At 30.7% G+C, this 13,066-nt stretch overlaps 2 pseudogenes; both read right to left on the minus strand.

Moving 5' to 3' along the window:
* Window positions 1-312: 312 nt before the first annotated feature.
* Window positions 313-2,417, minus strand: LOC113861007 (annotated as a pseudogene).
* Window positions 2,418-8,500: 6,083 nt separating this feature from the next.
* LOC113861008 lies at window positions 8,501-10,641 on the minus strand (annotated as a pseudogene).
* Between the last annotated feature and the right edge of the window lie 2,425 nt (window positions 10,642-13,066).

A 13,066-nucleotide genomic window follows, 5' to 3' on the forward strand; every position in this document is an offset into this window, starting at 1 on the left:
AATGATTTTATTTTTTTGTTGTTTATTTTAGTTTTTTTCTTTTCTTGTTAGTTGAAAATTGGTATTTTAACAAAAACAAAAACACTGGTACTCAGGTGAAAGATTATTATTTTTTAATTGAAAAGATAGAGATTATAGTAAACTTTGACATAGATTGCAAGGCTTATAATTAATAATAGATACAATAGAAAGCACTTAATCTAATTTCAAATATTAGGCAGCTAGTTTGATGTATAACGAAAGGAACAAAACATTAGGCTTAATCTACGACAGCTATATATATGCCAATCTTGACAAACTTTCAAACAATTATTATAGCGAGGCTTTATATGGAACGCTAGTTTGAGGCACCCAATCATTCCCATCCAAGAAGTTAGACACCGTAAAATTAGCTGCATCATTAGCATTGATAACATGATAGCCAGGCCAGTTCACTCGCTTCCCAGTATTTGAACCAGGACCCGTGTTTTCATACTCTGCATAGTATAGTGTGCTCAATGCAAAATTCCCATTCCATTCATGCCAACCAGCAGCAGCTATCAAACTATCCATTAAAGACTGCATGTAAATTGTCCTTGAGTACTCCTTCCATGGCCTCCCAAGGTATGTTTCCACACTACCAATGACCGGAGCCAAATCCATTGCTGCTTTTATGGATGCATTTTGAATGGAAATGCCAGTGTTTTGATTTGGATCGGTTCGACCCTGTGCTGTGATGGAATTGAATTGTCCAGTCATAGGGAGGCGAGGATATATGTTACAGTTTTGAAGAACAACAGCAGCATTTCCAAATATGAAATCAACTGTGCCATAGATGTCACATTCGCGATAAAACTGCCTCAGAGAATGAGTGTATAACGTGTCTTGGTACCCTTCAAAGCTACAACTATAGAAGGTGGACATATCTGCTCCATTTCTTACCGCAACTGCTTGGTGCTTGCTTGGCCCAGCAGTGTTGCGGAATGTCATGTTTATTGCTACAAATCCTTCTGCAACCACGGCTGCAAATCAGGAAGAAACATATATTAAGTCTGCCCGACAAAGAGAATTATATTTTTAAGACTTAAATAATATTTTTAGTTTAGTCCTTTCAAACATCATATTTTACTTTATAATTTAGTTATAATTTTAATTTTTTAAACAATAATTTTTATTATATATTACTTAATAGTAATATAACATGCATTTAGGCATGACACCTTCACAACAATTTTAAGATATTATGATTAGATGCATGATACATTATTAATAAGTAAAGGAAAATATTATTGTCAAAATTTTATAATTAAGAAACAAATTTTAAAAAATTAAAGCTGAATTATAGAAATTTGAAATATATTTTACTCTATTTTTAAAGACTAGTATATTTATTTGCATGCCGAAAGGACATCTAGCAAGATTTGTTTTTGTGTGTGCGTGTTATATATGCTTACCAAATGTTGCTGAGTTGAATGTTGTAAAACCATCGACAACATTGTGATCGCCTGTGATGATTGTCCGATTGATTCCATCTCCAATTAACATCAAGAACTTCTTGTTTTTGGCTACAGATACATACTCTTGGTATACACCCTCGGTGACAAAAATGATGAAGTAGCCATCGCTAGGAGCTGTGTTATTTGGTGCAGCAGCTATAGCATCATTGATAGTGGAAAAGTTTCCGCTTCCATCCTTACTAACAACCACAATATCACTCACCCCTACGCTTTCATTTTCATCCATTGCTTGAATTAGTTTTCTCCGTGGCCTCTAGCAGAATCATAAATGGCACGTACTTTGTTTGACATCTTCAATGGTAAACCATCGTTCTGGTTTTGCCATGATGTTGAGATTTTCTTCTCGGGAACCCAAGCCTTGGTGAAAAGATAGAGTGAGACACTGTGAAGCTTCGTATCATCCGAGAGTAGGGCAGAAAGATCATTCTTCACTCTTGGATCTGAAGCTGAAGTTTGCAGGCCATCTAAACAAGTTTGTTGATTCGTTAAAACAGCACTAAGCAATGTGTGAACATCGTCTACTTGAGATGTTGGAATATCAGCGCTAGATTTTTCGACAGTGTCATGGGTGTTTGATAAGTATTCGAAGTTTAGTTCAGCAAGGAATTGACAATCTTCAAGAGCACGATAAGTGGATTGAGAGAGAGACGAGGGATTTTGAAGATATGAATTCATCAAGTTCAAGAACTTTCGCGACTGGGACAAGGACTTTCGCACAGAAATGCGGCAATAGTCATGAACGCTACCATTTTGATTCGCAAGCACAAGCTTGCAGTAAGAAGGATTTAAGATTGAGTAGCATATGGTTTCTGGTGGAACTGCTGCATGGTTATTATCTGCTATGGAAAACGATGCCAAGAAAGATAGCACAAGGGAAATACCGAGCACAACAACGTAGAAGTTGTAGACAGCCATAGCCATTGTTGTTTTGGATGAAATAAGAGTTTTTGTAAGCTTGAAAATTAGATGGATGTTGTGATCGATGCATGGCTAGTTGGGCTTCTTATATTGGGTTTGGGGATGATTTTGTCTCATTAAAATGATTAGTGTGAACGAGATAATGAGTGTATTGTGTATTGGAAGTCAACCAGAAGGAATTTTCGTTGCCTAGTACTTGATGTTGATGTCGTGGCTACCATTAACGTTGTCAACAGCTTAAAATTAAACCGCCATACCTAATGAAATATTTGATTCAGAATTTAGGACGAAAATTCATTAAGTTTTCTGTAATCATGCATGTATGCGAATGTTCATTAGGATTATGTTTATTTGTTTAAATTGCTTCTAAGACTTGTTTGGTACATGCCTATCTGATAAAGCATTGGATATCATTTTAAATCTTGTCAACGGTGGGGTAGGTTCCCAGCAATCACAAGACATAGGAGCACAACAGAATAAAAATAACTAAACTAACATGGGTTTTGATTTGGCAAAATCTGACAACGTTTGTTCTGTGATGGTTATTGTATCTGACGAAAAGTCAATATCTTAGTGACCCTTGGAATATTGCTAAGAGAATTGTGTTTGAGAGCTTCGATGGAATGTATGTAGTCAGATAGTTTCCCCATTTTGCGTAGCTGAATATGTTATAACTTAATAATAGAATTCTTAATAATATAATTAAAGTGACACATTATAATAGTCTATACAACTCTATATTTTAGTTCCTTTTTCGTTTATATTTTTACACGTGTCTACCAACCAACGTCGCTGCACATAATACTTTCGTCCATGTTAATGTATTAGAGACATAATAAGTCACGACTAATGATTATTTAAGAACGCGAAAAATTGACTGGGCTGGTATTAGGGATGAAAATAAATAGGTGTTTAATAATTTTGAAACTTAACCCATTACTTCTCATATATATTTTATTAAATTTAACATGTAATAATCTATTTTATATTAAGATATTTAATAGGTTACTAAGTTTTCTTGTAAATAAACTATTAAATCATCTAAATAGGTATATCTTTTTAAAAGTTATAATATTTATATTTAAATAAATTATTAAAAAATGATTTAACACCTTAAATATGTATAATAAAATTATATATTTTTATTTATTATTTTTAAACTACATATTTAATTTAAATAAATAAATTACTACACATACAAAAAATACAATAAAATAAATATCAATTTATAAATCATTAAACAATCTAGTAATATAAAGTCTTACACATTAAATTAATAAATACAATATAACTAAATAAGTTTCAGACCTAAAATTAGCAAATACAACAAACAAAAATCTAAAATGTACACATAATAATATTTTTTCATAGTAGATGAGAAGCAACAAATATGTCATTAGATTTTTAAAAAGATATCTTTATATTATTTATTAACACTTAAAATAAAATAAAATATTATTAGAATAAAAATACTTTAAAAATAGTGATTACAAAAATTTTTAAAAAATACTTTCAGAAGTTATTATTAGGATGGAAATAGGCTAAATTAGGTTAGACTTTGTATAAATAGGTCTGCACTGTTTAATAATTTTAAAATTTAAGTTTAATTTATTACCTATCATAAACTTTTTATTAAGCCTAACTTAGCTTTTTTAAAAGTCTGATTTGGCGTATTAACTTTTTTAATGGCATATTTTATATTGAAACATTCAATAGGTCATTAATCTTTCTTATAAATAGGCTATTAAACTATCTAATTAGGTATATTATATTGAGAGAGCTAATATAGCTCTCTCTCTCTTAAACGATATGTAGTAGAGATATTTTTCGACTCTAAAAAAAATATTAGGGTTTTTAATTTAAAGATTTTATCATTTTAAAATTTAATTAATTTAATATATTACAAATTTTATTAATTTTAAATAAATCATTCTAATAGGCTTTTTCGTAAGTTTAAGCTTAACCTATTTAATTAATTAAAATTTTTAAAAAATTTAAATTAAGCCTATTAATTAAATAAGATAAGGTGGACTAAATTTTAAAAGGGATTGGTCATAGACCTTTGTCAAATGACTTAACTTATTTTCATCTCTAGTTATTACCTTTATTTTCTCGTTAAATTATACTTATGATAAAGTCAATTGAATTTTTATATTAAACCTATTAATTAAATAAATTATGTCGAATTAGACTTTAAAAAGGTTAGGCCATAAGCCCTATTGGAGAGCTTGAAATATTTCCATCCTTAGTTGATATAATTAAACAAATCTAATAAACATTGATATTTTTAATCTTATTTAATTTTATCTTATTTTGATTTTTTATTCATGAACAGTATTCACATTTAAAAAGTTTAATTAGAATTAAAATAAAAATAAAAATTTAAGGATTAAAAACGATGTAAAGTTTGAAAAGAAAAGTTAAAGTATGTGGAATTAAAACTCAAAAAAATTGGAATCTAAATAAGTGTTAACGTGACAATTGAACTTATCTTTGTCTATGGACACACATGTAGCAACTGCGATGATTTAATTAGCATATAATATTGATTTAACTAGCATGGGTAGTTCTTACGCCTAAGTTTGTTTCTTGTTTAATAAATTTGTTTCGCTTATTAAAAAAAAAAAAAGAATTTAAGTGGCCACATATACAGGATGTGATTAGGTTGTTTAATTATACATTGATAATCCAAAAAACTCTTATCACATGAAATTTTATGGCATAAATTTAATCATAAAATTCATTAAAATGAATTTAAAAATTGTGAAAATTTCATAATTAAGCTATTTTCATAAATTTCTAATAAAATCTTTAAACATACTCACATTAAATATTAACATTGGTGAATCACAGAATTCCAATTCAGTTGCTAGCAGTAAAGATGCATGGGTGCAGTAGTGAGGATGGCAAGTGACCTGTCTGTAAAATATTCAACCTAGTCTGGTCATATATTGGCTACAAATTTTTCTCTCTTCTCTCCTATAAAGTCGTGTACTTTGTGTATCAATGTTTTGATAATTGACATAAATTTTAACTTGTTATGTAATATCTCTGATTTGTGTGTGACATGAAACTAGAAAATTACCAATGCATTAATTATGATCATAATAAACACTTAAACAGATCAAATGTAAATTCACCTAGAATTCTTAACAACGAAAAAGGGCGAAATTAAAGAGGCAATGCCAAATACCAAGAACATATTATAGCTCCCCATCTAAACTCTATGAATTAAAATGGCTAGCTAACAAAGAGACTTTGACTTGGCAGATACTTGATAAAACAGCTCCACTTCAAATATGCCACTCCATGTATCTTGAAATTCTTTAAATCTGTTGAAAGGGTGCAAAGCTTGGCCTCTGGTTCTGACCATGTCCATTGGTGCTCAACATAGAACCTCCATACCCCAGAGCATTGTTTGGATGGATGAAATAGTGGGACACAGTTGCCTTATATTCTTCAAATTTGCGGTTTACAGCCCCCAACTGCTCTCTGTACTCCTTCAAAAGCTTTTCCGTCTCATTAATTTCACGCTTAAGTCGATAGAACTGCTGTGATCTTCTCAGTTTCTCATGCTTAAGCTCTTTTTCTAAGCGTTCAATTACTTCATCTCGCCGCTTTATCTCCCGCTGCATCGAATCTTGGCCACGAACAGAATTTTCAATAACAGACTCTCGCTCCCGATACACATTCATGGCTCTTTTACTCCACAGTTCTATTTGGACCATACAATCGTTCAAGTCATGGTTAGGCAAGTTAACTTCTTCAGAAGGAACATTGCTGTCAACAGTGTCATTATTTTGAATTGTTGAGTTCAACCCATCAGTGCTATTATCATCGACCAGCACAAGACCAAGTGGACTATTTGGAGAGCTTTTCATCGGTTTAGAATCCAAGTTAACCAAAGATTGATCACCATTGATCAAGACCTCGGAATCGAAGTTAGTCCATCTTCGATCGTAAATGAGCTGCACATCAGAATCGACGTAAAGAAAATTCCCTTCCATTGCGTCTACTGATATGCTGCAACCATTGAACCAAATCATAAGGATATTATCACTTAAATATAGATGGGTGCAGGCTTATATCTCAATTAATGACTGAATCAAGATTGGTTTAATCCATTGATAAAAATATGTGGTATTGGGTTCGGCTAAGATATTTCAAAATATGATGATCTGAAACCAAACTTACACATACCTGTTTTATTCATTCATATCGGCTAGAATAGCTTGTAATTAATTTAATATTTTAGTTCATATTAAACATAAAATAAGATAAAGATATTTGCTCTTAACCATCTCTCGCTATCTTATTCATTCATATCCCACCCTGTGCCGCAAACGGGTCCACGAGGTCAAACTTACCTCATATTCAAGGGGAAAAGAAAACAGTTAATTACAAGACAAAACGCTTACTGTTAGTCTTCTTGTATATGCAGGGGAACTGAGTAATAAGTACGGCTTCAAATATCAAGACTGCATTGAAGCGTTGCATGCATTAAAAACTATTGATCAAGAAAGAATCAATACCCATAGATTCGGAAGCAAATTGTTTAATTTCTTTGCAGTTATTCGGAATCCAGATAATATATCTCCCAGATCCAGTAATCAGCAAAGAAATCCAATTTTACTCATAGTTATCAGCAATGAGAATTTATTAAAAAAGAGAAATCAGTACTAATAGTATGAAGTATTTGACCAAGTCCACCTTAATCAAATTGAGTTTACGAGTGACAAATATGTATAAAGCGAAAAAGAATACATATAACTCATGAAAAACTCTGATCCCTAATTGAGTATGAAGAATTGAGGAGTAGAAAAGATAAATCTCAAATACCTTGTGAAAGTTACGCGCCCACTATTGCAATGTGGCTGGCTGCATCATTCACACATCTTATATAGGTGTGACATTATTTTTTTTCTTTTTATATTTACCTATATTATTTACACAAAATATTCGAATATATTTCAAACTAGTTAGTTTCATTAATATTTTTAATTATTTATATTTTTTATTAATTATTTAATTATGATTTCTTAAATTGTTCCCATTTAAATGATTAAAATAAATTAATTATATTTAATTAAAAGTAATTAATAGATTATTCAAATAAATAATTAGCTGGCTTGTCATTAATTTCTATGAAATAACATAACTCATAATCGCAACTTTTTTGGTAAACATTAAAACAGAAACTTGCAATTAAAACTAACGATTTTCAAATCAAATATCTTATCTACATTTTTATGATTTTGGTATAATATATATACACATACAAGAAATTAATTAAAGAGGAGGATATGCGATTTATTGAAAGATCAAATTTTTAATGCATTGATATTTAGTTCTAATTTTTAATGACTAAATATATGAATAAATTTAATTATAATCAAATCGACGAGTAGAGAAAATTTAATTGGATTAGTCAAGATGCAAAGTATTTCCTATATTTTATTTTAGTAAAAAATGAACTATTTCTTAAAATAAAATGTAGAATTTTTATGTAAGACCAAAATTATAATTAACCTTAATTTTATATAATTATCTTTAGATATTTTTTTATAATTTTAAAATTCTACATTTTATTTAAATTCAAAAAGTTCTTTGCACATGATATCTGGTTGGCTCCTTAACGTTAAATATTCCCACAATTCGAAGGAATACTAAGCCAGCTGGTATAAGAAGCAAGGTAAAGCTTTGTATGGTTAGGCTTAACTTAGCTTCGTCATCCACCAAGTTAATTAATCTGACAAATCAGAATAATGTAGCATGTAAGCACCACGTCAAGTAAACCCTGCCGCTAGCTATTATTATCTTAAAGCCTCGAGAACTAGTACACAAATATAGATATCTACATTACTTCTTCTTTTTTTATGAAAACTATATAATTTCTAATTTTTCAAGCGGACTTTAAATTTAAATGTACTTCAGCATTTTCTTATCCAAAGGAAAAATGAACAAATCAAACAACAACGAAGAATAAACATATCCAACAAATTTGGTCCTCAGTGAAAATTATAAATTACTCAACATGGTCATATTCAAATTCCGGGGTTGATGATCACGTACTTTTCCCTTAGCTTCTAGTTAAAACCTGTGAGTTCACCAGTGTAAGGAACTCCAGTTTGAGGTAACCAAGTATTCCCCTGCAGAAAGTTAGCCACAGTAAAATTAGCTGCATCAGTGGCATTAATCACATGGTAACCAGGCCATGTCACTCTATTAGAAGTGTTTGATCCAGGTCCCCTGTTATCATACTCTGCATAATACAAAGTGGAGAGTGCAAAATCCCCACTCCATATAGACCAACCAGTTGGGTCTATTAGATTGTCCAAGAAGGACTGCATAACAATAGTCCTTGAATACACTTTCCATGGCCTTCCAAGGAAGGTTTTCACAGTACCAATGCTCGGAGCTAAATCATCAGAAGGTTTTGATAGTGCAATTGTGAATGGAAATGCCTGTGTTTTGGTTGGGATCTGTTCGTCCCTGAGCAGTGATGGGATTGAATTGTCCATGTAAGGGAAGACGAGGATATATGTTGCAGTTTTGCAAAACAACCGCAGCGTTTCCAAATATGAAATCTATTGTTCCATAAATGTCACATTCTCTATAGAATTGCCTGAGAGAATGTGCATATAGAGTATCTTGGTACCCTTCAAAGCTGCAACTGTAGAAGGTGGACATATCTGCTCCACTTCTCATTGCAACTGCTTGGAATTTGCTTGGTCCTGCTGTGTTACGGAAGGTTATGTTAACTGTTACGAACCCTGGTGCTACCACAGCTGCAACAAACATATGTATAATATAGTCACTTTCATAAAGAAGCTACCAAAGCACTGATATTAGTAAAAGGATAATTTTTTTTTGTTGAATGACACCCAATAAAAGGTAAATAAATTATATTTTTATTAAAAATATAATATTTAAAATTCTCATTTCAATAAATTGTGTAATATTATATAATTTTTAAAAAAATTATTATAAAATTTTGTTGTGTACCTTTAAATATTGGTTAGAAAAATTAAGGATTTAGTTGTAGCATAGTTGTAAATTGAGCCTCCAAATTGTTAGATTTCGTCTAATAAATGTTCTCCAAATGTTATGTAAACATTAATTAAAATGAATATGCATTTATACGCTGTTAAATAACTTGAAACAAAGGTGAATGGGACTGGGTAACGACCACATATACTAAACGTTTTTACGTACTGAAAAAATATATACTTCTCTTACCGAAAGTAGTTGAATTGAAAGTTGTCCATCCATCACCAACGCTGTGGTTACCGGTGATTACTGTGCGGTTCATTCCTTCACCGATCAATATCAGGTACGGCTTGTTTTGAGGAATGGAAACGTATTCTTCATACACACCCTCTCTGATAAAAATCAAGAAATAGCCATCTGTTGCATTAGTGTTAGTTGGAGCAGCAGCAACAGCGTCATTGATTGTCCTGAAGTTTCCACTTCCACTCTGATTAACAACCACAATGTCACTAATCAAAACACCATCATCATCATCCCCGTATTTCCCTCTGCCTCTCACTGAATCGTAAATGGCTCTCGTTCGGTTTGACATCTTCAATGGTAGTTGACCATTTCGAAAACTTGGAATCCAATTATTCCATGTTGTCTTGTTTTTCTTTTCATGCACCCAACCGTTTGTGAACAAAGCCAGTGACACGCTGTGAAGTTTGTTGTCATCAAATAGTTGCCTTAAAAGCGCATTCCTTATGCTTGAATCAGAAGCCGTGGTCATTAGTCCATCCAAGCATGTTTGGTGATTGGTTATAACGGCACTGAGGAGGGTTTGAGCATCATCAGCTTCGGAGCTATAGAGTGTTTCGTTGGTGTTCTTGACAGCAATATCATTTGACCTTGATATGTATTGTGCGCTAAGTTCAGAGAGAAATAAGCAATCTTTGAGAGCACGAAGTATCCCTTGGGACAAGGTGGAGCCGTGACTAAGATAAAAGTTCACTAGGTTTGAAAAGGTGCGGGATTGAAGCAAAGATTTTTGAACTGAGAACCTGGCGAAGTCATCAACTTTGGCGTTTTGCTTAGGAAGCATGTCTCTACAATAAGACGGGTATGGGGAAAACTTGCAAATGGTTTCTGGCGGAACATGGTTGTTTGTGGCGTTATATGCCATTGCTAGGGATGCAAAGAAAGGAAGGAGAAAGAAAAATGATGGTGAAGCTGCAAAGAACACTTTCGTAGCCATTGTTATGAACAATGGATCGAATAGAAGAGAGATTGGGAGATGTCTATGAAAAGCATCGATGTTTAAGCTCCACATGTATAGCGTGTGGCGGGTTGTGTTAAATTCAAATTAAGATTAATTAGTGCAACATGATACGTGATTAAGTGGCTTCAACTTGTACCTAACTTGGTCAACTTGTTTATTTGAAGAAATTTTCATTTGGTATTTATAATTTGTGGATGTCAGCTATATATGGCAGGACATTTCCCGTTTGGTGTGTCCATGTAATGGCTTCCATGTCGAAGCTGGGCAGCTACGAAGCTTAATAAATAACAATTTTAGAAACGCAATTCGACCCTGCATGTATATTTTATCCATACAGTGTTGAAGGTGGTAAAGGCTGTGAATTTTATGTATAGTTTAGGGATTATATTACGTCAACCGTGTAGTTGGTAGCTAGGTTGAAACAAACCCACACTAATAAGTTTTCAACATTATTTTTTATAAACATATAACTTTATAATAGCTATTTGTTTATATTTTAAATAACATATTACATATTAAAATAAAATAAAGTAAGATGGTATTGATTATTTCTAAAATTTATTTTATAAAAAAATTATATTTGATAATTTGATTGATAAAACTTATTTTTTTATAAATTTTATGAAAAATGTCATTTTAGTATACTTAATATTATTTGATAATGTTAAAGCAGAAAGAGATCCACTTGTAAATAATAAATTACATCAATTTAATTATTAATTTAAAAATTATATTAATCCAACCGACGCAAAGCATGCAACGAATATATTAGTAAACATTCAAAAAATTCCCCTTAAATTCATCAGTTGCAAGCATATGACGTGAGACGTCCCGTAAATAGCCTTTCCAAAGAAAGAAAGGTTTATCTTATATAGATTTGGTGATATAGCTATCTTTCCAAAGAAAGAAAGGTAGATTTGCTTTGAATCAGTGAAGTTAATCAATAAGAAATCATCGCTGTTTGAGATTGAGAATGTTTATTTATAATTATACCTAGTGATATCCCGTACAATGTATGTAAATCTTAAGATTGATAATATTTAAAAAGTACCAATTGAAAACGAGATTATGTTTAAACTTTAAGAAAGATGAAATGCATTGTGATATAAATATTCGAAGAAAATTAGAGAAATAGTTTGAATTAAATCTATAATTTAATGCTTTGGAATAAATATTTCCTAAAAAAATGTTACATAAAAGCAAAAACAGCAATTTTATACACGGTTACATAATATTAAATATGTTATTCTTGGTCAAACAAGTGTATCTATGCTTTTCATATCTCCTAATATTAAATATAACATTATAAATAATTTTGATATTATTTTTTAATTAAAATTAAAGTTTGTAATAACTTATTCAATAAAGGTTTTTGTTCAAAATTATTCTTTCTTATTTCCATATATATAACTAGCTAGTCTCCTTCTATGTTATTTATGTGATCATAATTTTTTTCTTAATTTCTTTCATTTGTTCATCATTTTTAATTTTGTTCAATTTTGTTAATCATTTTTAATTCGATTGTTGTTTGATGCCCCTTGTATTCAGCTTTTTCTATCTTTTATGTTGGAATTAAGTATACAACTTGTGCCCATTCTTTGATGAGCAATTTGCTGTAGAAACAACTCATTAATTGGAAATACACTGGGATTGGTATAACATCTATCACTTATTTGCTCCTTTCTTTCTATCCTTGTCTTTCTCTTAAGTGTATATACACTGTCAGGGGTGTCGAACACAAAATGCACCACGAGACTCCATGTGAGGGTCGTTTATCACTCAACAGTACGTTAATGACTCATGGGTTTTCCTGAGCTCACACTGACCCACAAACCTGCGAGAAAAATACTGAATTTCATATGCATGTGCTCTCCTTTTTAGGAACATGGTCAAGTCATGGCATCGGAGTGGGACAAGTTTTCTCCTTGCATAAGAGAGTCTGTCTAATTAAATTTAAATAAAAAATTTTATTTTATATTAACTTTTAATTTTATAAGAAATAAAATCTTTTTAGTCTAAAAATTCTTACATTCAATTTGAATCTTTCTTATTACTTCACTTACTGTTAAATATAAATTGAATAAAAAATTTAAATTAAGTTTAAGAATTTTTAAACTTACATATCTTCTTTTTTTTATAAAATATTAAATTACTTGATAAAAAAAATATAACAGAAGATTAAAGACTTAATTATACAAATTAGTAATATGTCACTCACTTACTAATTTTTGTTAATTATTAGATAAAATTTTAAAATAAAATACTTAATTTAAACAATTGAAAAATTATAGAATTACAAATAAAAAAAAATTAAAGAGACTAAAATTAGATATAAATTAAAATATAAAAATTAATAATAAAAATAATTTTATTATATATATATATCTTATTTTGTAGTAAA

Source organism: Abrus precatorius, unplaced genomic scaffold (assembly GCF_003935025.1).
Source record: "Abrus precatorius isolate BTA unplaced genomic scaffold, Abrus_2018 Scaffold3, whole genome shotgun sequence".
Taxonomy (NCBI): domain Eukaryota; kingdom Viridiplantae; phylum Streptophyta; class Magnoliopsida; order Fabales; family Fabaceae; genus Abrus; species Abrus precatorius.